The sequence below is a fragment of the Nycticebus coucang genome, chromosome 5, assembly GCF_027406575.1.
Source record: "Nycticebus coucang isolate mNycCou1 chromosome 5, mNycCou1.pri, whole genome shotgun sequence".
NCBI lineage: Eukaryota > Metazoa > Chordata > Mammalia > Primates > Lorisidae > Nycticebus > Nycticebus coucang.
Genome location: NC_069784.1, coordinates 85,219,280 through 85,241,494, shown reverse-complemented (window position 1 = coordinate 85,241,494; position 22,215 = coordinate 85,219,280). Strand labels below are relative to the sequence as shown.

The 22,215-nt window shown below is 41.9% G+C and overlaps 1 protein-coding gene and 1 pseudogene across 1 annotated transcript in view; one reads left to right on the top strand and one right to left on the bottom strand.

Annotated features, from left to right (window-relative positions):
• SNX3 (sorting nexin 3) overlaps positions 1-22,215 on the top strand; it is a 51,988-nt gene that overhangs the window by 11,238 nt on the left and 18,535 nt on the right. The gene's annotated exons all lie outside the window — the stretch shown is intronic.
• On the bottom strand, positions 12,061-12,178 carry LOC128587069 (uncharacterized; annotated as a pseudogene).

The window sequence follows — 22,215 nt, the reverse complement described above, 5'->3', positions numbered from 1 at the left end:
ATCTGTTCTCTCTTAAAATAAACAAAAATTTATTCTTAAGTGTACAACAGGCTCTGAGACAGTACTCCATTCTAGCTGTAGGTGGCAAAGGATGTTGTGGCAGGGAAGAATACAGACATTTAAGTAGGAATGAAGTAAAAGGACATCATTGCCTCAGGCAGAAGAAAAGCTTTTTGCCATATTTTTTAATTCTTTGGGTGTTGGGAAGAGGGCAGCTTCTGCTTGACCTCAGGTTTTAGCTTCTCAAGTGTTCTGCTCCTCTTTGTTCCTGCTTGAAAGCCTTATCTTCCTCCCCCAGCTCTTTGGTCTGCTCCTTAGGCTGTTTTTAGAGATTTCTCGCCACCTTTGAGGCTGGACTTGGTGCCTGCCACCCCTTCTTCAGACCCTGTCACAGGAAACCAGGACTGTTTACTGATTTGATTCCATAGATAAAAGACTTAAAAGCTGTCAACTGAAGTTCTACTTCTTTAAAGAAATAGAGTACAACCTCTGTAGTTGACCATCTCCCTTCACTGACCACCTCCTTAACCTGATCATAGAACAGACATACATCACATGTACATATCAGTACAACAGGGTCCTAGTTCCTTATCAACTACTTCCATCTGTTGACAAGTTTGTTACGGTCTCTTGGGTGGTCAACTTAATAGAGGTTCTTTTTTTTTTTTTTTTTGAGACAAAGTCTCAAGCTGTCACCCTCGGTAGAGTGCTATGGTGTCACAGCTCACAGCCACCTCAAACTCCTGGGCTTAAGCGATTCTCTTGCCTCAGCCTCCCAAGTAGCTGGGATCAGAGGCGCCTGCCTCAACACCTGGCTATTTTTGTTGTTGTTGTTGTTGCAGTTGTCATTGTTGTTTAGCAGGCCTGGGCTGGGTTTGAATCCACCCGTCTTGGTGTATGTGGCCGAAACCCTGCCCACTGTGCTACGGGTGCCGCCATGAACAGAGGTTCTTGACAGCTCTTAACATCATATCTACATGCTGGCCAAGGGGAAGGCATATCCTTGCCCTTGAAGGATACAACCTAAAAGTTGTTTCATTTCTGTTTCTACCCCATTGCCACACTTAGCTACAAAAGAAGCTAGGAAATTTAGTTGCTTGGGCAGCCCAGTGAAGAAGGGAAGAACAAATGCTGGTCTTTGGCTCTTATAGGGTATGATTGTAGCTGTTCCCCAATCATTTCTTAATTTTTTCTTTTGTTATTTTTTTCCTGATGCCTAAAATTTCAGATTAAAGTTCATATCTGATAGTGGCATGTACACTGGGATTGAGATTTGGCTAGAGGTTCTAAAAACATGATAAATTTTTCTTTTTTTTTAGCCTTTAATGGTTGCTAAAAACTACATAGGGCCTATGTTTTACTTAGGATTAGCAATGTAGTTGATGGCATAGAATGACGGAGTATGTAATTTGAGCCACCAAAATATGTGAGATTAGTACCTGTAAACAGAGAATCATAGAAAGACTTAAAATAATTTTTATAAAATTGCTTCGTGTCTGGCAATATTGGCATGATCTTTTTCTAATTTGTTGCCTTATAAACTTTGATTTCATCACTATATAGCATCTCATTTTGGTTGGCTTTCCTAAAGTTATTCCAAGACCTGGCACAAGTAGCTTGTTTGCATTCTGCTTTTTCTAGTCCTGCCTTTGTGGGATGAGCTTCTTTGTTACAGTAAGTTTGAGAATTCTAATTCATATAGAGAAACAAAGTAGTCTCAAAGCTCCCTCCATGTGTCTAGTCTCAGATCTCACCACTCTCTTGCCTTGATTTTATTGGTTATTTTCAAGTGGAAATAGGTACAGGAAAATTTTGTCATCTAGGCATACATACATGTATGTATTGCTAAATCTGTGTTTGAATTCTACCCCAAAATTTCACCGTAGTACATAACTGAGGACATTCATGACACTATTGGGTCTACAGCACGAGTTGGCAAACTGTGAGCTTACCTATTTTTTATGAATAAAGTCTTATTGGGACACGGCATATCCATTTGTTTACATATCATCTATGACCAATTTTGCATGATATGGGCAGAATTGAGTAATTGAAACAGGATAAGATATTTATCATCTGGCCCTTTAAGAAAAAGTTTCCCAGTTTCTGGCTTAGAGTTGTTTGTTTTTGGAAACAGGGTTTCACTCTGTTGCCTAGGCTGTAGTGCAGTGATGGTGATGGGATCATAGCTCACTGCAACCTTGAATTTCTGGGCTAAAAAGATGCTCCTGTCCTAGCCTCCCAAAGCACTGAGATTATAGGTATGAGTCACTGTACCTGGCCTAGAGTTCTTTTTTTTATGTAGCATTGAAATAATGGAATGAAAACGTACTTAGAGAATCTAACATCAAAACATGGGACTATGAAAAAACATTGAGCTTAGAAAGCCAGAAGTAAATGATTGAGGAAGTGGTAGTTATAACTAGATATAACACTGGGTATTTTTTCCTTACACATTCTCAAGTACGAGTAGGATCTTAATGCATAGCCCCTGTTGCTGGATGCTGAATGAAATATTAGACACCATTTTTTTCTTTCTGGAGGCACAGTTTTATTTTGTTTTGTTTTAGACAAAGTCTAAACAAAGAGTCTCGCTTTGTCTCCCTTGGTAGTGCTGCGGTGTCATAGCTCACAGCAACCTCAAACTTATGGGCTTAAGCGATTCTCTTACCTCAGCCTCCCAAGTAGGTAGGACTACAGGCACCCGCCACAACTACTGGCAATTTTTGGAGACAGGGTCTCACTCTGGCTCAGGCTAGCCTTGAACCTGTGAGCTCAGGCAGTCACCCGCCTCGGCCTCCCAAGTGCTGGGATTATAGGCATGAGCCACTGTGCCCAGCAAGGCACCTTTTTTTTTTTTTTTAACATAGGCAGATTCTAACTTTGTGTTGTTATTAAGGCCACAAGGATTTTCAATTTATAAAGCTTATTTACTCACTTGAAGTCACTTATAAATTCCTTTGAATAGCCATTTAAAGGAGGAAAAGTTGGATGCTATAAACTAATAGGCAGCTTGTTCATGGTGTGTTAGGGTCAACAAACCAGTTGACAAAACTGAAGGCAGAATTGACTGCAGTCATTTCTAGCCAGGATCATGATTTATATACTTACTAGCCCAGAATTAATTAATTTTTTTTTTTTTGAGACAGAGTCTCACTTTGTTGCCCACAGTAGAGCACTGTGGCATCATAGCTCATAGCAACCTCAAACTGTTGGGCTCAAGCAGTCCTCTTGTCTCAGCCTCCCAAATAGCTGGGACTACAGGTGCTTGCCACAATGCCTGGCTATTTTTAGAGATTGGGGGGTCTCACTGTAGGTCAAGCTGGTCTCAAACTCCTAAGTTCCACCTGCCTCAGCCTCCAACAGTGCTAGGATTATAGGCGTGAGCCACCATGCCTGCAAATTTCTTTTCTTTCTTTTTTTTTTGTTGAGACAGTCTCTCAAGCTGTCGCCTTGGGTAGAGTGCCATGGCATCACAGCTAACAGCAGCCCCCAACTCTTGGGCTTAAGTGATTCTCTTGCCTTAGCCTCCCAAGTAGCTGGGACTACAGGCACCTGCCACAGTGCCCGGCTATTTTTTAGTTGTAGTTGTCATTGTTGTTTTGGCAGGCCCAGGCTGGATTTGAACCTGCCAGCTCCATTGTGTGTGGCTGGCGCTGAGCTACAGGCACTGAGCCTCTTTTTTTCTTCATTAATTATTATTATTATTATTTTATTTTTTTTAGACAGAGTCTCATTATGTCACTTTGGCTAGAATACTGTGGCATCATCATAGCTCACAGTAACCTCAGACTCTTGGGTTTGAGCAGTCCTCTTGCCTCATCCTCCCAAGTATCTGGGACTACACATGTGCACCAAGATGCCAGGCTAGTTTTTCTGTTTTTAGTAGAGATGGGTTCTCACTCTTGCTCAGGCTGCTTTTGAACTCTTGAGCTCAAGCAGTCTACCAGCCTCGGCCTTTCAGAGTGCTAGGATTATAGGCATGAGCCCCTGGGCCAAGACTCAAAACAAATTTTTTACACTGTATCACCATTTAATGTTTTGTATTCTTTTTGTGTGTGTGTGTGTGGAGACAGAGTCTCGCTTTATGGCCCTCGGTAGAGTGCCATGGCATCCCACAACTCACAGCAACCTCCAACTCCTGGGCTTAAGCGATTCTCTTGCCTCAGCCTCTCAAGTAGCTGGGACTACAGGCACCAGCCACAACACCCGGCTATTTTTTGGTTGCAGTTCAGCCAGGGCCGGGTTTGAACCCGCCACCCTCGGTATATGGGGCCGGCACCTTACCCACTGAGCCACAGGCGCCGCCCAATGTTTTGTATTCTTGCATATTAACTCCTGCATAATGTGGCTGTATGCCATTATATAAAATTTTTTTTTTTCTTTTGAGACTGAGTCTTACTCTGTTGCCCTGGGTAGAGAGCCCTGGTGTGATAACTCACAGCAACCACACACTCTTGAGCTCAAGAACTCCTCTTGCTTCGGCCTCACAAGTAGCTGGGACTACAAGTCCCCACTACAATACCTGGCTAATTTTTCTATTTTTAATAGAGATGGGGGGTCTCACTTTTGCTCAAGCTGGTGTCAAACTGGGCTCAGGCAATCTACCCACCTTGGCCTCCCAGAGTACTAAGATTATAGGCATGAGCCACCTTGCTCAGCCTAGATTCCATTTTTTGATGGAAGGAGCTTCAAAAAATTTGTGCCAACATTTATCATCCATGAGATACTCATTAAATAGGGATCTCTATATGCTGTAGCTCGTGGCAGCAGTTATGATGTTGATGACTGTGGTGGGCAGAGTGATGACTCCTGAAAGATTTGTTGTCCTATTCTCTGAACCTGCGACTAAGTAACCTTACATGGCAAAAGTGACTTTGCACATAGAGGGTCTTGAGACGGAAAGATTGTCCTGAATTATTTGTTTGAGACCAGTGCAGTCGTTGGGAGCCTTATAAGTTAAATAGGGAGACAAGTAGTCAGTCAGGGAAGGAGGTACAACAATGGAAGCAGAGGTCGGAATGATGAAATTGTTGACTTTGGGCTTGGCGCCTGTAGCACAGTGAGTATGGTGTTGGCCACATACACTGAAGCTGGTGGGTTTGAGGCTGGTCTGGCCTGCTAAACAACAATGACAACTGCAACCAAAAAATAGCCGGGCATTGTGATGGTTACCTGTGGTCCCAGCTACTCGGGAGGCTGAGGCAATAGAATCGCTTAAGCCCAAGAGTTTGAGGTTGCTGTGAGCTATGATGCCATTGCACTCTACTGAGGATGACACAATGACACTCTGTCTCAAAAAAAAAAAAAGAAAAAGAAATTGTTGACTTTGAAGATGGAGGAGGGGACGGACCATGAGCCAAGGAATGCAACCAGCTCTGGAAGCCAGAAAAAGCAACCAAGTGGATTCTCCTCTAAATCCTCCAGAAGGAGCACAGCCCGGCTGACACCCTATTTCAGCCCAATTAGACCCATTTTGGACTTTTTTTTTTGAGACAGAGTCTCACTTTGTCTCCCTTGGTAGAGTGCTATGACATCATAGCTCACAGCAACCTCAAACTCCTGGGCTCAAGCAATCCTCTTGTCTCAGTCTCTCAAGTAGCTGACTACAGGCACCCTCCACAATGCCCGGCTACTTTTAAAGACAGTGTCTCACTCTTGCTCAGGGTGGTCTGAACTCCTGACCTCCAGCAGTGTACTTGCCTCACCCTCCCAGGGTGCTAGGATTTACAGGTGTGAGCAACTAGCCCAGCCTCCCTATTTTGGACTTCTGATCTCTAAAACTTTAAGATAATAAAGTTTTGTATTAGGCTACTAAGTCCATGGTAATTTGTTGCAACAGCAATAGGAAATGGATAGCCTTGGCTATGTCGTTGTTCTAAAGACATTTCCATCAGAAGATACTTTAAACTCACTAAGGAAAATGATAGTAGGGTCTGGGTCTGAGCCTGACTTTGAGCTTTGGTGATAAGTTCACAGCCTCATCTTTTTTCCTATCAAAATGTAGAATCTTTGACTCTCATCCCTCTCTTAGTCTGCCAAGATATTTTCCTAAGGATGTTAAAAAAAAGTTGTTGTTTTTTTTCTCATGGAAAAAGTTGAGTATCTTAATAGGCAGTAGAGGGATTGTTTTTCCAAATTAAAGAAAAAATTGCTAAAAGACTAAGTCACTTTGGCGATCCAAGTCAAAATTAATAATGCTAAATGATGAGTACTTTTTATTTTAAAGACTGAGTGTAAAAGAAAAAAACCACATAATCTCTGATAGTTCTTGCTGTTGTGGTCTGGTACCCTTGTACTATATATGATAGAGGCCTAACTTCTGAGATTACACAAGCGTGTAATTATGAGTGCTAGGTGATAAATACCTTAGGTTATTGGCTTTTGATTAAAATTTAACTTAGAAAAGATTTTATACTTCATTGCCACGGCTTTGAATCACCATAATTCCAAGCAAGGTCTTAGGCAATTGTATCTTCCATTTACTGCACACATTATGAGAAAAGTATTTTGACTTTTGTAACTTGTGATTCTAAGTCTCAGTTTTATATATATTTAAGCATTTCAGTTAGTAAATACATAACTACACATTTTTTTCTGATGATTTTCTTTTGTTTCTTTTTTTTTTTTTTTTTGTAGAGACAGAGTCTCACTTTATGGCCCTCGGTAGAGTGCCGTGGCCTCACACAGCTCACAGCAACCTCCAACTCCTGGGCTTAAGCGATTCTCTTGCCTCAGCCTCCCGAGTAGCTGTGGGACTACAGTCGCCCGCCACAACGCCTGGCTATTTTTTTTTGGTTGCAGTTTGGCCGGGGCCGGGTTTGAACCCGCCACCCTCCGTATATGGGGCCGGCGCCCTACGGACTGAGCCACAGGTGCCGCCCGATTTTCTTTTGTTTCTATTTTGAGAAGAAATCTGTACCATAACTTGTGGCAGCCATTTTAAATGAATAAGAAAAAATATATATATATTTTTATATATATAAAAAAATCAGTCATCAACATCATAGCTGCTGCCACGGAGTCTCAAGTTGTCACCCTGGGTAAGTGCTATGGCATCACAGCTCACAGCAGCCTCAAACTCTTGGGCTTAAGCAATTCTCTTTCCTCAGCCTCCCAAGTAGCTGGGACTACAGGTCCCTGCCACAACGCCTGGCCATTTTTTTTGTTGCAGTTGTCATTGTTGTTTTAGCTAGCCTGGGCCAGGATCAAACCTGCCAACTTCGTGTATGTGACGGGCGCTCTACCCACTGAGCTACGGGTGCTGCCCCCATCTTGTTGAAAAAAAAAAAGAAATGAAGTCAAACACTAAGGGAGCATAGTAGAAGGGTTATAATTGCATATAATTATATAGAATCTGATAAGACATTCATAAAATTAAGAAAAGCTGTAGAGGTTGAAATAGGCCATCAGTTATAAATATAGTTCTTTGGTGGATTATTTAGAAGGAACATGTTCTTTCATTTGCATTTCTCTAGAATTCGCAGTGATCCTAGCTCACTGTAGTCTCAAACTCTTGAGCTCCCAAGTAGCTGAAATACAGACACATGCTAGCACACTCTGCTTTTCTTTTTCCTTACAACTTTTGATCTGCTTTTGTCGAAAATTGCTATATATAGTAGTCATTAGGTACATGCAGCTATTTAAATTGAAATGTTACACTCAAACTATCAGACATCTGTTTGCTTGGTTTTTCTCGGAATTGAAGTTTACCTGTTTGACTTGTCTTTAGTTGATCATAACTATTATTGGACTCTCTGTAGAATATTCACGATGGCTCGTATACAAAGGGAGTACTATATACAAGATCTTGTCTCCTGAGTTTCTTTACCTATTTGCCCCATCTCATTATGTTTCTGGTTACTGGTTGCTCACAGCCTGGTCACATTTACCTCTGTGGCAAACTCCAATTACAGACTGAATTTTTTTCTTTTTCTTTTTCTTTCTTTTTTTTTTTTTAAATGTCTGACACAGAAAAAGAAAAGTTTCCTAAGCCGGGCATGGTGGCTTACATGTGTAATTCTAGCACTCTGGGAAGCCGAGGCGGATGGATTGCCTGCGTTCACAGGTTCAAGAGAAGCCTGAGCCAGAGAGGACCCTATCTCTAAAAATAGCCAGGTGTTGTAGCAGGTGTCTATAGTCCCAGCTACTTGGGAGGCCAGGGCAAGAGAATTGCTTAAGGTCAAGAGTTTGAGGTTGCTTACTGCGGGCTACAAAGTGAGACTGTCTAAAAAAAAAGAAAGAAAGAAAATTTTTCTTAATCCAACCAGAAAGAGACTTTCTTGATTGGGAACATTTTATTACATTAGGAAGTTGAACATAAATTTATAGGCTATAGTTATAGCTTAACTAAAAATGACCTGGGATGAGAGTAAATGGCACCTTTCAGAGGATATCTTACTCCTTTCTTTTCACTTCTGTCTAGATCAGCAGTTCTCAACCTGTGGGTCGTGACCCGTGGTATTAGGAAGGTTGAGAACCACTGGTCTAGATTAAATGTTAAGAATGGGAAAGTGTCAGACCCCAGACAGATTTTAGTTGCATCAGATTTCCCATCTGTTTAGAGCACCAGGTCCTCCCAAGGTAATTAATTTAGCTCAGAGGCCTTAGAAGAATTTCCTGTTCTGTAACTGGCTTGGACCTCTTACAGGTCTTGCTGTGGCCAATGGAAGAGGAAATGCTCCCTAAACTCCCTTCTTGCCCCACTTTTATGAAGGTTCTTTGTAAAGGCCTCAGAAAAAGTCTGTTAGGTTAAAGCATTGACGTCTTATGACCTAAGTTCTCAGGTAGGCGAACATAAGATAAACTCACTAAACTTAGATTTTTTTCTCTTTTTCTTTTCTTTGTTTTTCTTTCTTTCTTTCTTTCTTTTTTTTTTTTTTTGGAGACAGCTTCACTCTGTTGCCCAGGCTAGGCAGTAGCCTAGCTAACAGCAACCTGAAACTCCTGGGTTCAGGAAATCCTCCTGCCTCTGTCTCCCAAGTAGGTGGGACCACAGGCACCTGCCATAGCACCCAGCTAATTTTTCTATTTTTAGTAGAGACACTGTCTTGCTCTGGCTCAGGCTGGTCTTGAACTCCTGAGCTCAAGCAATCCCTCCCTTGGCCTCCCAGAGTGCTAGGATTACAGGGGTGAGCCACTGTGCCAGGCCAAATTTAGATTTTAAAGCACTTTCAGTTTTGTCCTTGAATATATATATATTAATATATTCTTTTCATAAACACCTTAAGTGCTTAAGAAGTCAGGGTTGGCTCGTTTTGAACAACTGCAAAGCATAAATAAACTTCAGTTGTAACTTCAGTGAAATGCCTTATAGAACTTTTCATTTTCGTAACTTCCTAATTTAAATTCTTGGTAGTTTAACAAGTCAGCAAGTATAAAGTTTGAATTCTTACAATATTTTCTTTGACAAGTTTTTTTTTTTTGTTTTTTTTTGTTTTTTGTAGAGACAGAGTCTCACTTTTATGGCCCTCGGTAGAGTGCCATGGCATGACACAGCTCACAGCAACCTCCAACTCCTGGGATTAAGCGATTCTCTTGCCTTAGCCTCCCAAGTAGCTGGGACTACAGGCGCCCGCCACAACGCCCAGCTATTTTTTGGTTGCTGTTCAGCCTGGGCCGGGTTTGAACCTGCCACCCTCGGTTTATGGGGCCGGTGCCTTACTGACTGAGCCACAGGCGCCACCCTTCTTTGACAAGTTTTGATGGATTGTGATTCTGATTAGTGTTTGTACTAATTTCACCTGACTTCATTGAAAGAGCACAGTTTCTTATAAACTATCATGTAGTTTCAGAGACATCTTGGCAGCTTTTTTTTTTTTTTTGTAGAGACGGAGTCTCACCTTATTGCCCTTGGTAGAGTGCTGTGGCGTCACACAGCTCACAGCAACCTCCAAATCCTTGGGCTTAGGCAATTCTCTAGACTCAGCCTCCCAAGTAGCTGGGACTACAGGCGCCCGCCACAACGCCCGGCTATTTTTTTTGTTGTTGCAGTTTGGCCGGGGCTGGGTTTGAACCCTCCACCCTCAGCATCTGGGGCCGGCGCCCTACCCGCTGAGCCACAGGCGCCGCCCATCTTGGCAGCTTTTTAATAGCAGTATTCCTAGGAATTCTGTATTCTATGCCAGAATCTGCAGAGAAATTTTGTTGTGTTAATAATCCCCACTTGCCCTGACATTTCATTGTGTTTTTCTCATTCTGCAACAATCCTGGGATAGGGCTCCCTATTCCTCTCCCACCATCAGGAGATGTGATCTCTATCTCATTTTTTTGGTTGGGTTTGATCAAAGCATCTGGAGCTATCTTTTCCTATCCAGTGATGATAGAAGAGAACTAAAGGTAGGGTGGCGCCTGTGGCTCAGTGGGTAGGGCGCCGGCCCCATATACTGAGGGTGGCAGGTTCGAACCAGCCCTAGCCAAACTACAACAAAAAAATAGCCAGGCGTTCTGGTGGGTGCCTGTAGTCCCAGCTTCTCAGGAGGCTGAGGCAAGAGAATCGCCTAAGCCCAGGAGTTGGAGGTTGCTGTGAGCTGTGATGCCATGGCAGTCTACCAAGGGCAACAAAGTAAGACTGTCTCTAAAATAAATAAATAAATAAAAGAAAAGAAAAGAACTAAAGGTAGGTGTCTGTGTTTGGGAGTTTGGGGGAGCAGTGGGAAGGAGGGTGGTCTTAGAAGAGCAAAACTATTGTTAAGTATGGTACTTATGTCATAAGGACTCTGATTCTATTAGAATCTGCATTAAGTTTTCTTCTTTAGGATATAATATTTAATGCAGTCTTTAAGCATATTGAAAAAAATTTTTTTCTTCCTCCAGTGTTCAGAGAGCTTTGAAGGAATACTCAAATTATGGTCATATATCTTAATTTTGCTCTATTAACTGAGCGCCCTCAGGCGATTTTCTTAACTCCTCTGACCCTGATGCCCATCTTAATATTGAGAGTGCTAGCTAGCTAGTATCTTCCTCAAAATTACATGAGAATTAAATCATATGTGCTATGGACTTTTACTGCTACCTCATTTATTCAGTATTAGCTGTTGTTATTGTTACAATTATCTGAGAGTTGTCTCTAGCTTTGTTGCCCTACCAAAAAAAAAAAGGTAGGGTGCTGATTTTAGTGAAGTCGTTTTCTGACATAAGTTATCAGATATTCATTTTCTCCCCAAGTTCTCTAATTTATCATTGGTATGTATGTAAGGAAAGGTCAAAACTCATTTAAGAATCCCTTACTCATATATTTGGGGGGGCGTTGTTTGTTTTTTGGAGACAGTCTCACTTTGTCACCCACAGTAGATTGCTGTGGCATCATAGCTCACAGCAATCTCAGACTCCTGGGCTCCAGCAATTCTCTTGCCTCAGCCTCCTGAGTAGCTGGGCCTACAGGCACCAGCCACAACACCCAGGTATTTTTTAGAGACGAGGTCTCATTCTAGCACAGATTGATCTTCAACATGCAGGCAATCCACCCTCCTTGCCCTCCCAAGTGCTAGGATTATAGGCATGAGCCACCAAGCCCGGCCTTTTTTTAAATTCAAATTAATATGAGGGTACAATTTTTAGATTACACTATTCTCCCTTTCACGGCAAAGTTCCATAAGTAGAAAAGCCCCTCACACAGGGGGTGTGTTATACACCCTCACAATATGCACATTAGGTGAGATCCCGCCTCATGCTCTCCCTCCTTCTACCATACGTCCTCCCCTCTTCCGCTTCTCTCTACCCCTCAAACTGGACTATGTTAATGTTTTTTGGGGGTTTTTTTGCATTTTTTTGGCCAGGGCTGGGTTTGAACCCCCCACCTCCAGCATGTGGGGCCGGCGCCCTACCCCTTTGAGCCATAGGTGCCGCCCATTGTTTTATTCTTACGAACATGTAATTGTTTATATATTGATTTCATATTAGTGTGGAGTACATTGGATATTTATTTTTACATTCTTGCGATACTTTACTAAGAAGAATATCTTTTTTAGTGGCTGAATAGTATTTTGTGGTATCTATATATCACAGTTTGTTGATCTACTCATGGGTTGATGGGCAATTAGGTCGCTTCCACAACTTGGCAAAAAATGATGCTTAGATACCACAAAGTAGATGGCAGTGCCTTAACCATATGAATGTTGTCAGGCCTGAGGGCCTTTTCCATCCTTGTCAAGGGCTAACCTCTCCTTTCATACAACACTGTTTGTTTGTTTTAAGACAGAGACTTACTGTTTGCCCTAAGTAGAATGCCTTAGCATCATCATAGCTTACAGCAACCTCAAACTGTTGGGCTCAAGCAATTCTCTTGCGTCAGCCTCCTGCATAGCTGAGACTACAGGTATGCACCATGATGCCCAGATAGTTTTCTATTTTTTTAGTAGCGACATGGAGTCTTGTTCTTGCTCAGGCTGGTTGCAAACTCTTAAGCCCAAGCAGTCCACTTGGGCTCAGCCTCCTAGAGTGCTAGGATTATAGGCATAAGCCACTGTCCCCAGCCCAGGCTAATTAAAAAAAATTTTTTTTTGTAGAGATGGGGTCACACTTGTTGCCCAGGTTGGTCTCAAACTCCTGGCCTCAAGCAATCCTCCTGCCTTGGCCTCCCAAAGTGCTGAGATTACAGATATGAGACTCTGCACATCACTATCTACAGCTGTTTTATGGTTATTTGCAGGGTATATAATTTTCTGTCTTTTCACCTTTAACATTTTTTGTTTGTTTTTTAGAGACAGAGTCTCACTCTTATCACTCATGGTGGAGTGCAGTGGGATGATCATATCTCACTGTGATTTTGAATGCGTGGACTTAAGCAGTCCTTTCTGCCTTAGCCTCATAAGTAGCTGGGACTCCATACTAGTAGGCTCAGATGTTTTAGTAATTGGTAGAGACATGGGCCTTGCTCTCTTGCCTAGGCTGACTGCAATGGCATGATCGTAGTTCACTGTGGCCTTTATTTCTGGCCTTAAGCAGTCCTCCCGCCTTAGCTTTCTGAGTTTACTTCAGGCATGAGGCACCACAATCTGCCCCAACAATCTCTACCTTTGAGTGACAGTGTTTTTAAACTATTTACATTTAATGAAGTTCCTGGTGTGATTGGGTTTTGATACTTATTTCCCTGTTCTTCCTTTTGTGTTGAATAGGTATTTTCTAATGTACTGTTTTAGTACTTGAAAAAAATTTTTTCATGTACTTCTTTATCAGGCATCAGTACATTTCATAAAATTAAATGTGCTCCTTTTTACTTTTTAAAAATTCTTAGTAGTTGTTGATCTGAGAATAACAATATGCCTCAGCTTTTCATGGAATACTTCAGATTAATATCAAATTCCAGTAAAACATAGAAACTTTGCTCTAATATACCTCTATTTCCTCTCCCTTTGTGGTACGACTGTTGTGGATATTATTTCTTTATAAAATTAATAATACAGTTTTGTTTTGTTTTAGAGACAGAGTCTCACTTTGTCACCCTCAGTACAGTGCTGTGGTGTCACAGCTCACAGCAACCTCCAGCTCTTGGGCTTAGGCGATTCTCTTGCCTCAACCTCCCAAGTAGCTGGGACTACAGGTGCCCACCACAACACCTGGCTATATTTTGTTGCAATTTGGCCGGGGCCAGGGCCGAGTTGGAACCTGCCATCCTATATGGGACCAGCACCCTACTCACTGAGCCACAGGTGCTGCCCAATAATACAGTTTTATATAATTGTCTTTTTAATCAGCTATGGGAAGAAAAGAGAAAAATACCTTTACCTACGTAATTACCTTTACTGTCACTCTTTAAATTCCTTCATGTGGATTCCCTCTACCATGTGAGAGATATCCATGTGATATCATTTCTTTTTCAGCCTGAAGGGCTTTCTTTTTTTTTTTTTTTTTTTTGAGACAGTCTCAAGCTGTCGCCCTGGGTAGAGTGCTGTGGCATCACAGCTCACAGCAACCTCCAACTCCTGAGCTCAAGCGAGTCTCCTGCCTCCGCCTCTCAAGTAGCTGGGACTACAGGTGCCCACCACAACGCCCAGCTATTTTTTTTTTTTTTTTTTTTTGGTTGCAGCCATCATTGTTGTTTGGCAGGCCCGGGCTGGATTCGAACCCGCTGGCTCAGGTGCATGTGGCTGGCGCCTTAGCCGCTTGAGCCACAGGCGCTGAGCCTCTTTAGTATTTCTTGTAAGGCAGGTCTGTTAACTATGAATCTTTGCAGTCTTTGTTCATCTGGGAACATCTTACATTTGAAGGATAGTTTTGTTGGATATGTTACTTTTCTATTGCTGTATTAAAAATGACAAATGGAGTGGCCACGGTCGCTCACACCTGTAATCCTAGCAGTCTGGGAGGCTGAGGCAGATGGATTGCCTGAGTGTACAGGTTTGAAAACAGCCTGAGCAAGACTTTGTCTCTAAAAAAAAAAAAATAGCCAGGCGTTGTGGCGGGCGCCTATAGTCTCAGATACTCAGGAGGCTGAGGCAAGAGAATTGCTTAAGCCCAAGAGTTTGAGGTTGCTGTAAGCTATGATGCCATGACTCTCTACCGAGAGCAACAAAGTGAGACTCTGTCTCAAAAAAAAAAAAAAAATTTACCACAAATGGGCTAGGTGTGATGGCTTATGCCTATAATTTCAGCACTTTGGATCGCTAAGGCAGTATGATTCTTTGAGCCTAGTAGTTGAAGGTTACAATGAGCTATGATTAGACTACTGCACTTCAGCCTGGATGACAAAGTGAGATCTTATCTTTTTTTTTTTGTAGTTTTTGGCCGGGGCTGGGTTTGAACCCGCCACCTCCAGCGTATGGGGCCAGTGCCCTACTCCTTTGAGCCACAAGCACCACCCTCTTTTTTTTTTTTTTTTTCTTGGCAACAGAGTCTCACTATGTTGCCCTAATTAGAGTGCAGTGGCATCCCAGCTCACAGCAACCTCAAACTCCTTTGGGCTTAAGTGATTCTCTTGCCTCAGCCTCCCAAGTAGCTGGGACTACAGGTGCCTGCCACAAAGCCTGGCTGTTTTTTTGTTGCAGTTGCCATTGATGTTTAGCTGGCTTGGGCCGGGTTCCAACCCACCACACTTGGTGCATGTGATCGGCACCATAACCACTGTGCTATGGGCACCACCCTTATCTTTTTTTCTTTCTTTCTTTTCTTTTTTTTTTTTTTTGAGACAAAGTCTCACTTTGTCACCCTTGGTAGAGTGCTCTGGTGTCATAACTCACAGCAACCGCAAACTCTTGGGCTCAAGCAATTCTCTTGCCTCAGCTTCCTAAGTAGCTGGGGCTGTGGGCGCTCACCACAACGCCCAGCTACTTTTAGAGATGGAATCTCACTCTGGCTCAGGCTGGCCTTAAACCGGAGAGCTCAGGCAGTACACCCTCCTCAGCCTGTGCTAGGGTTACAGGTCTGAGTCACTGTGCCAGGCCAAGGTCTTATCTTTAGAGGAAAAAAAAATGAAAAAAAAAAAAAAATATATATATATATATATATATATATTGCAGATGTAGCACTTTAAAACACCACCACATATTATCTCTCCAATTTTTTTTTTTTTTTTTTTTTTTGAGACAGTCTCATTGTGTTGCCCTCAGTAGAGTGCTATGGGGTTAACAGCTCACAGCAACCTCCAACTCTTGGGCTTAAGTGATTCTTTTGCCTCAGCCTCCCAAGTAGCTGTGATTACAGGCTCCCTGCACCAGCCCAGGGAGCTTGTTGTATTTGTCTTTGTTTAGCTGGCCCAAGCCAGGCTCGAATCCACTAGCTTCGGTTCATGTGGCTGGTGACATAACCACTGTGCTGTAAGCACCAAGCCTATCTCTCCAGTTTTTCTAAGTGAGAAGTATGAGTGTGCTTACCTGAGCCTTTGCTCAGAGTGTCATAAATGCCTTCAGTCAAAGGGTTGGCCAAGGTTATAGTTCTGTCTGAGGTCAGCATGTTCTCTTCTAGGCTCATATAGTTGTGGGGAGAATTAAATCTTCTTACATCTATAAAATTTATAGCAGCCTACTTCTTAAAAAGTAGAAAAATCTCGGGCGGCACCTGTGGCTCAGTGGGTAGGGCACCAGCCCCATATACCCATAGTGATGGGTTCAAACCTGGCCCCGGCCAAACTGCAGCAAAAAATAGCCAGGCGTTGTGGCGGGTGCTGTAGGCTGAGACAAGAGAATCACCCAGGAGTTGGAGGTTGCTGTGAGCTGTCACGCCATGGCACTCCAGCAAGGGCAACAAAGTGAAACTCTTGTCTCTTAAAAAAAGAAAGGAAGAAAAGAAAAATCTCTGATATCAAGGAAAACTAATGCCTGCTGTTAAGGGTCTTGCCACATTGTTAAGACTGCTCACAGTAATCTCTCTTTTGGTGAATTCAAAATCAACCTGATTAGCGACTTTAATTACATTTGTAAAATCCCTACATCTTTGCTCTACTGGTAGTCCTCAAGTTGAAACATCCAACATACATATACATATAACATACATACAACTCCCACTTAACAGACTATTACAGTCTCTGTGTTACAAATATCCAAATGATCTACAACTTGCACTTACAAAAGGAGGCTGTTGTAGGTAATAGGTAAATCTACCTATTCAAACTTCCATACAAATTCAACTTAAGAACAAACCTGTGGACCTAATGCAGTGGCTCATGCCTATAATCCTAGCAGTCTGGGAGGCCAAAGGGTGTGGCTTGCTTGGGCTCAGGAGTTTGAGACCAGCTTGAGCAAGAGCGAGACCCCATCTCTACTAAAAATAGAAAAATTAGTCAGGCGTCGTGGTAGACACCTGTAGTCCCAGCTACTCAGGAGGCCAATGACATTCTACCCAGGACTACAGAGTGAAACTCTGTCTCAAGAAAATAAAATTAAAAAAAAAAAAAAAAAGAAACCTATGGAATCTTGTTTGTAACCTGGAGACTGCCTATATATTGTGACCTAATATGGATGTGACATCCATCATATTATTAGGCTTCACCCACACCCAGGGGAGGCAGGTACACCAGGGAGTGGCCTTTTGGGCACTGTCTTAGAATTTTGCCCACCACACCGGATATGGAATTCTTAATTTTTTTCTTTCACCAATCTGAGTATGCCATTGTTTCTAGTGAGAAGTCAGCTATTAATGTTATTGTGGGTTGCATGTATGTGATAAGGCATCATTTCTCTTGCTACTTTCAAGATTTTGCTTGTCCTTGGGTTTTAACTGTTTGATCATGATGCATGTTAGGTGGGAATTTCTATGTATTTCCTACTTAGAGTTCATCAAGTTCCTTGGAAGTACAGATTAAAGGTCTTAGTCAAGTTTAGGAAGCCTTTAGTCATTATTTATCGTTTCTTTTTCTCATTGTGGGAATACCATTGCACTTGTGTTGATAAACCTGATGGTGTCCCACAGTTCTCTGAGGCTCTCTGTTCATTCTTCATTTTTCTTTCTTTCTGTTCTTTAGAATGGACATTTCTTGATCTGTCTTCAAGTTTCCTGATTCTTTGTCTGCCAGTTTGAATCTGCTGTTGAGCCCCTTCAGTGAGTTTTTCATTTCAGTTATAATACTTTTCAACTCCAGAATTCCAAATGGGTGGTTCTTTGTAATCTCTCTCTTTCTCTCTCTTTTTTTTTTTTTTTGAGATTTTCTATTCTTTGAATCACGTCACCATAAGTCAGTGGTTCTCAAGCTGTGGGTCATGACCCACAGGAACTGTATTAAAGGGCTGCGGCATTAGGAAGGTTGAGAACCACTGCTTTAAGTGTTTAAGCATGGTTTCCTGTAGTTCTTTGACCATATTTATGATAGCTGCTTTGAAATCCTTGACAGCCAAGCCTTTTTAGAGACAGTGTCTATGGACTTTTCGCCCCTCCTTATTATGGTTCACACTTTGTTTATTTGCATATCATAATTTTTTGTTAAACTGGACTTTTTAGGAAATATACTGTACAGTCTCTGAGTTAGATCATCTTCTGTACCTCCCTTTAAGGGAGGTTATTGTTGCTGTTTAGGAACTTGCCTACATTTAGTAGTATGAGGCTGCTGATACTGCTGATCAATTGTTTCTGTTTGTTTTTTTCTAATTCTTTTTCCTTGTCTTTTTTTTTTTTCTTTTCATCACCTTTGAACTTTCTTTTTTTTAGTCTCACTCTGTTCCCATAGGCTACAGTGCTGTGTTGCCAGCCTCACAGCAAACTCAAACTCCTGAGTTCAAGCTATCTTCCTGCCTCAGCCCCTGAGGAACCTGCCACAACACCTGATTAATTTTTTCTATTTTTAGTAGAGACAGTGTCTCACTGTTGATTAGGCTGGTCTTGAATTCCTGAGCTCAAGAGATTCTCCGGCCTCTGCCTCCCAGAGTGCTAGGGTTACAGGTATAAGCCACTATGCCCAGCCTACTATTTTTTTTTTTAAAGCTAGTCTTTCTAGGTTAGTTTGTCAGCTTAGTTTACTGATTAGAAATGATTAGTCAAAGGTTTTACATAAATACCTTGCAAAAAACCTTGAGCCAATGAGGCTTTTTGCCAGTGAATCTGTATGTAGGTCGGGAAATGAATTCAAAGGTTTTTTGGTTTTTTTTTTTTGAGACAGAGTCTCATTTTGTCGCCCTCGGTAGAGTGCTATGGTGTCAAAGCTCACAGCAACTTCAAATTCTTGGGCTCAAGGGATTCTCTTACCTCAGCTTTCTGAGTAGCTGGGACTATGGGTATCTGCCACAATGCCTGGCTATTTTTAGAGACGGAGATCTCGCTTTACCTCAGAGATGGTCTCAAACTCATGAGCTCAGGCAATCCACCCGCCTCAGCCTTCCAGAGTGCTGGTATTACAGGCGTGAGGCACCGTGCCTGGCTGAATTCAGAGTTTAGACAGTTAAAGTTTGCTTGAGTTTTTGCTTTGTGGCAAGTCTTCTCATGTCCTTGGCTCTCCTGTATCCATCCGTGAAAGGTCTCATTTTCAGCTGTGGAAGTGTAGGTATCTAGGGTTCACTGCAGGCTTTCCTGAGCATACGCACAGCTTTGTGTAAACACAAAGATTTTTCAGACCACCCAGGAGGGATGAGTGGGAGCTTTTTAAGGCACATTGTGGCTGTGTACTTCTCTGGCTCTCCCTGTTAAACTTCTGACAAGTCTGTAGATTTAGTTACAATCTTGGATTGCCATTAATATTGGCCTTCCCCATTGTTCGCGGCCTATCACTACCGTTTTCAGCCATACCCCCTGTATTTTGGGCTTTCCTATGTTCTCCATCTCACCTGCAAGTCCTCTCTAGAAGTAATGGTGCTGGTTTTTACAGCTTGCCCCATCCTGGTAGAGCCACCATCGATAGAACTGGTGGGGCATGGTAATAAGGTAGCAGCCGTAGGCTAAAAACACTACAGACTTCCATTGTTCTTAACTGAGGTTCAGCAGTTTTTCTTGAATGCTTTTCAGTTTCAATTTTCAGTGAATGCCTTCACCCAGTTTCTAGACCTTCCTGATATTTGTTTTTGACATGTTTGTTTTGTTTTATCATCAAATTGTTAGCTTTTCTAAGCTGCTCCCTCTACTGTTCCAGCAACTCCCACTCTTAACTTTTTACTTTATAACTTTCCCTTAGATTCCATATTTTGAAGAGAAAAAGTTTTATTATGTTCATTTTCACATTATTATGCTTCCACTGTAAAAAGTGATTAAAAACAGTTGTTTGACCCTTCATTGTCTCATAAGATGCAGTCTTAGTGAGTATAACTTTTAATTTCTTAGGTGAATGTAAAAAGCAGACTTCCAACTCCTCTTCCACAAAAATGAATGAATATTATAACTTGAACACTGTTGATACCTAATATCAACCTAATAGTGTAAGCAGCCATGAAATTATAGTTAGAAAAATTTTGTTAACTTTAAAGGCTCTGAGTCTACGGGGTCCTCAAACTTTTTAAACAGGGGGCCAGTTCACTGTCCCTCAGACCGTTGGCGGGCCAGACTATAGTTTAAAAAAAAAAAAACTATGAACAGATTCCTGTGCACACTGCACATATCTTATTTTGAAGTAAAAAAAAACAAAACAGGAACAAATGCAATCACACCACCTCATGTGGCCCTCAGGCTATAGTTTGAGGACCCCTGGATAAGGTTGTACATATATATAATGATACCTTGGAATCTGAACTTACTCCATTCCAGAACCCCATTTGAGTTCCAAGACAGTTTTTTCCTTTAAAATAATAAAAACTGAATTAATCCATTCCTGGGTCCTACAAACTCAAATTTTCAAAATGATTTTAACAGTAAATACACTGGACTTTAAGGAAAATTATTAACAAACTATTAGAATAAAAATGTAAATTACTAAAATTAAAAATACAAAAACCAAAAAATATAGAGGTCTGTTTTGACAATTGAACACTTGGTTCAAAACATACCCTTCACTGTTCACAAACTCCTTTACAAACTTTGCTGCTGCTTCCGAATTAGAACTGGCAGCTTCTCCATGCAGAACACTGTGGACCCCAGTCCTTTCCTTAAAGTTCTCGAACCACCCCCTACCGGCTTTATTTATTTACGTATTTATTATTGAGACAGAGTCTCACTATGTCGCCCTCAGTGGAGTATGTGACGTCACAGCTCACAGCAACCTCAAACGCTTGGGCTTAAGTGATTCTCTTGCCTCAGCCTCCTGAGTAGCTGGGACTACATTCACCTGCCACAGTGCCTGGCTATTTTTGTTGTTGTTGCAGTCACCATTATTGTTTAGCTGCCCGGGCCAGGTTCGAACCTGCCAGCCTCCGTGTATGTGGCCAACGCTGTAACCATTGTGCTAGGGGTGCCGAGCCCTCCTAGTGGCTTTAAACACCTCCTTTTGAGCACTAGTTTCAGGCACGCCTTTCACTAAATCATTGTGGAGGACCGTGGCTTTCTCACAAATTATCATCTCAGAAATATCACCAGCCAGCTATTTTTCATTAATCCAAACTAAGAGGAGTTTTTCCATCTCTTCCATACTTTTCCATCTCCTAGAGGTCAGCATTGTAACTCCTTTTGCCACATCAGCCACTTTGATAGCTTCTTTATTTCTCAAAACTATACAGTTGATTTAGGCATCCCAAATGTAGTAGCGAGATCAGCCACACTGGTACCAGTTTCATGCTTAGCAAAAAGATCCTTCTTAACTTCAATGGTAGCTCTAACAGCTTTCCTCTTACTCTTATTTTCCTCACTATATTTTTTGGAAACCATGGCAAATATACTTAGTTATTACTATATAAAAAAAACACAAATCAGGCACAAAAGCATAAAATTAACAGTGAAAATCACAAGAGATACTTTCACTACAGCTTCTGACAACAAACTGAACTAAATGACAAAGCATATGGATGGCCTGAGTGCTGGGGAAATGTACACACAAAAAATACAGAACAATATGCTGGGCATTCGGATTCCAAAGCAGCATTACGATTTGGAGCAAAATTTGCTCTAATTTTTTGTTTAGATTCCAAGTTGTCTGAGTTCTGGGGCCTTAGGATTCCAGGGGCAATACTGTATCTTTATTATAATATACTCCCAAAATTATGTACTGTCTTACAGAAACTCCCCAATCGTATTCCAGTATCCTTAATTTCTCTTGCCTCATCCTGACCTTTCTTTGTCTGTATTGTGGCACTTAACTCTGCTTTGATATCCTCTTATATCCTTAACTATGTTATTAAACAGCTAAGGCAGGGACTATGTCCATATACTTAGTTTTTTTTATAGGGCAGGGTTCATGGTAGATTATTTGAGGGGGAGGTATCTCGTGGTCATTAAGCTATATACTTATTAGCATTCTAAAAGACTCCGTAGTTAATATTTGTAAGTGTCATGACTTAAAATATTTTATTTATCATACTTCAACCTAAGGTCTGGGGATAGAAGTAAAGATCTGGATTTATTTCCACCCCCCACCCCCACCCCCTTTTTTTTCTTTTTCTTTTTGAGACAGTCTCAAGGCGTTGCCCTGGTTAGAGTGCCATGGCGTCATAGCTCACAGAAACCTCCAAATTGGGTTCAAGCGATCTTCTTGCCTTGGTTTTTCTATTTTAGCAGGGACAGGGGTCTTGCTTTGCTCAGGCTGGTCTTGAATTCATGAGCATGAGCAATTCACCTGCCTTGGCCTCCCAGAGTGCTAGGATAACAGGCGCGAGCCACCGCGCCCCACCCCCTTTTTCTTTGAGAGAGTCTTACTCTGTTTTCCTGGACAGAATGCTGTGGCATCACAGCTTACAGCAACCTGAAACTCTTGGGCTCAAGTGATGCTCTTGCCTCAGC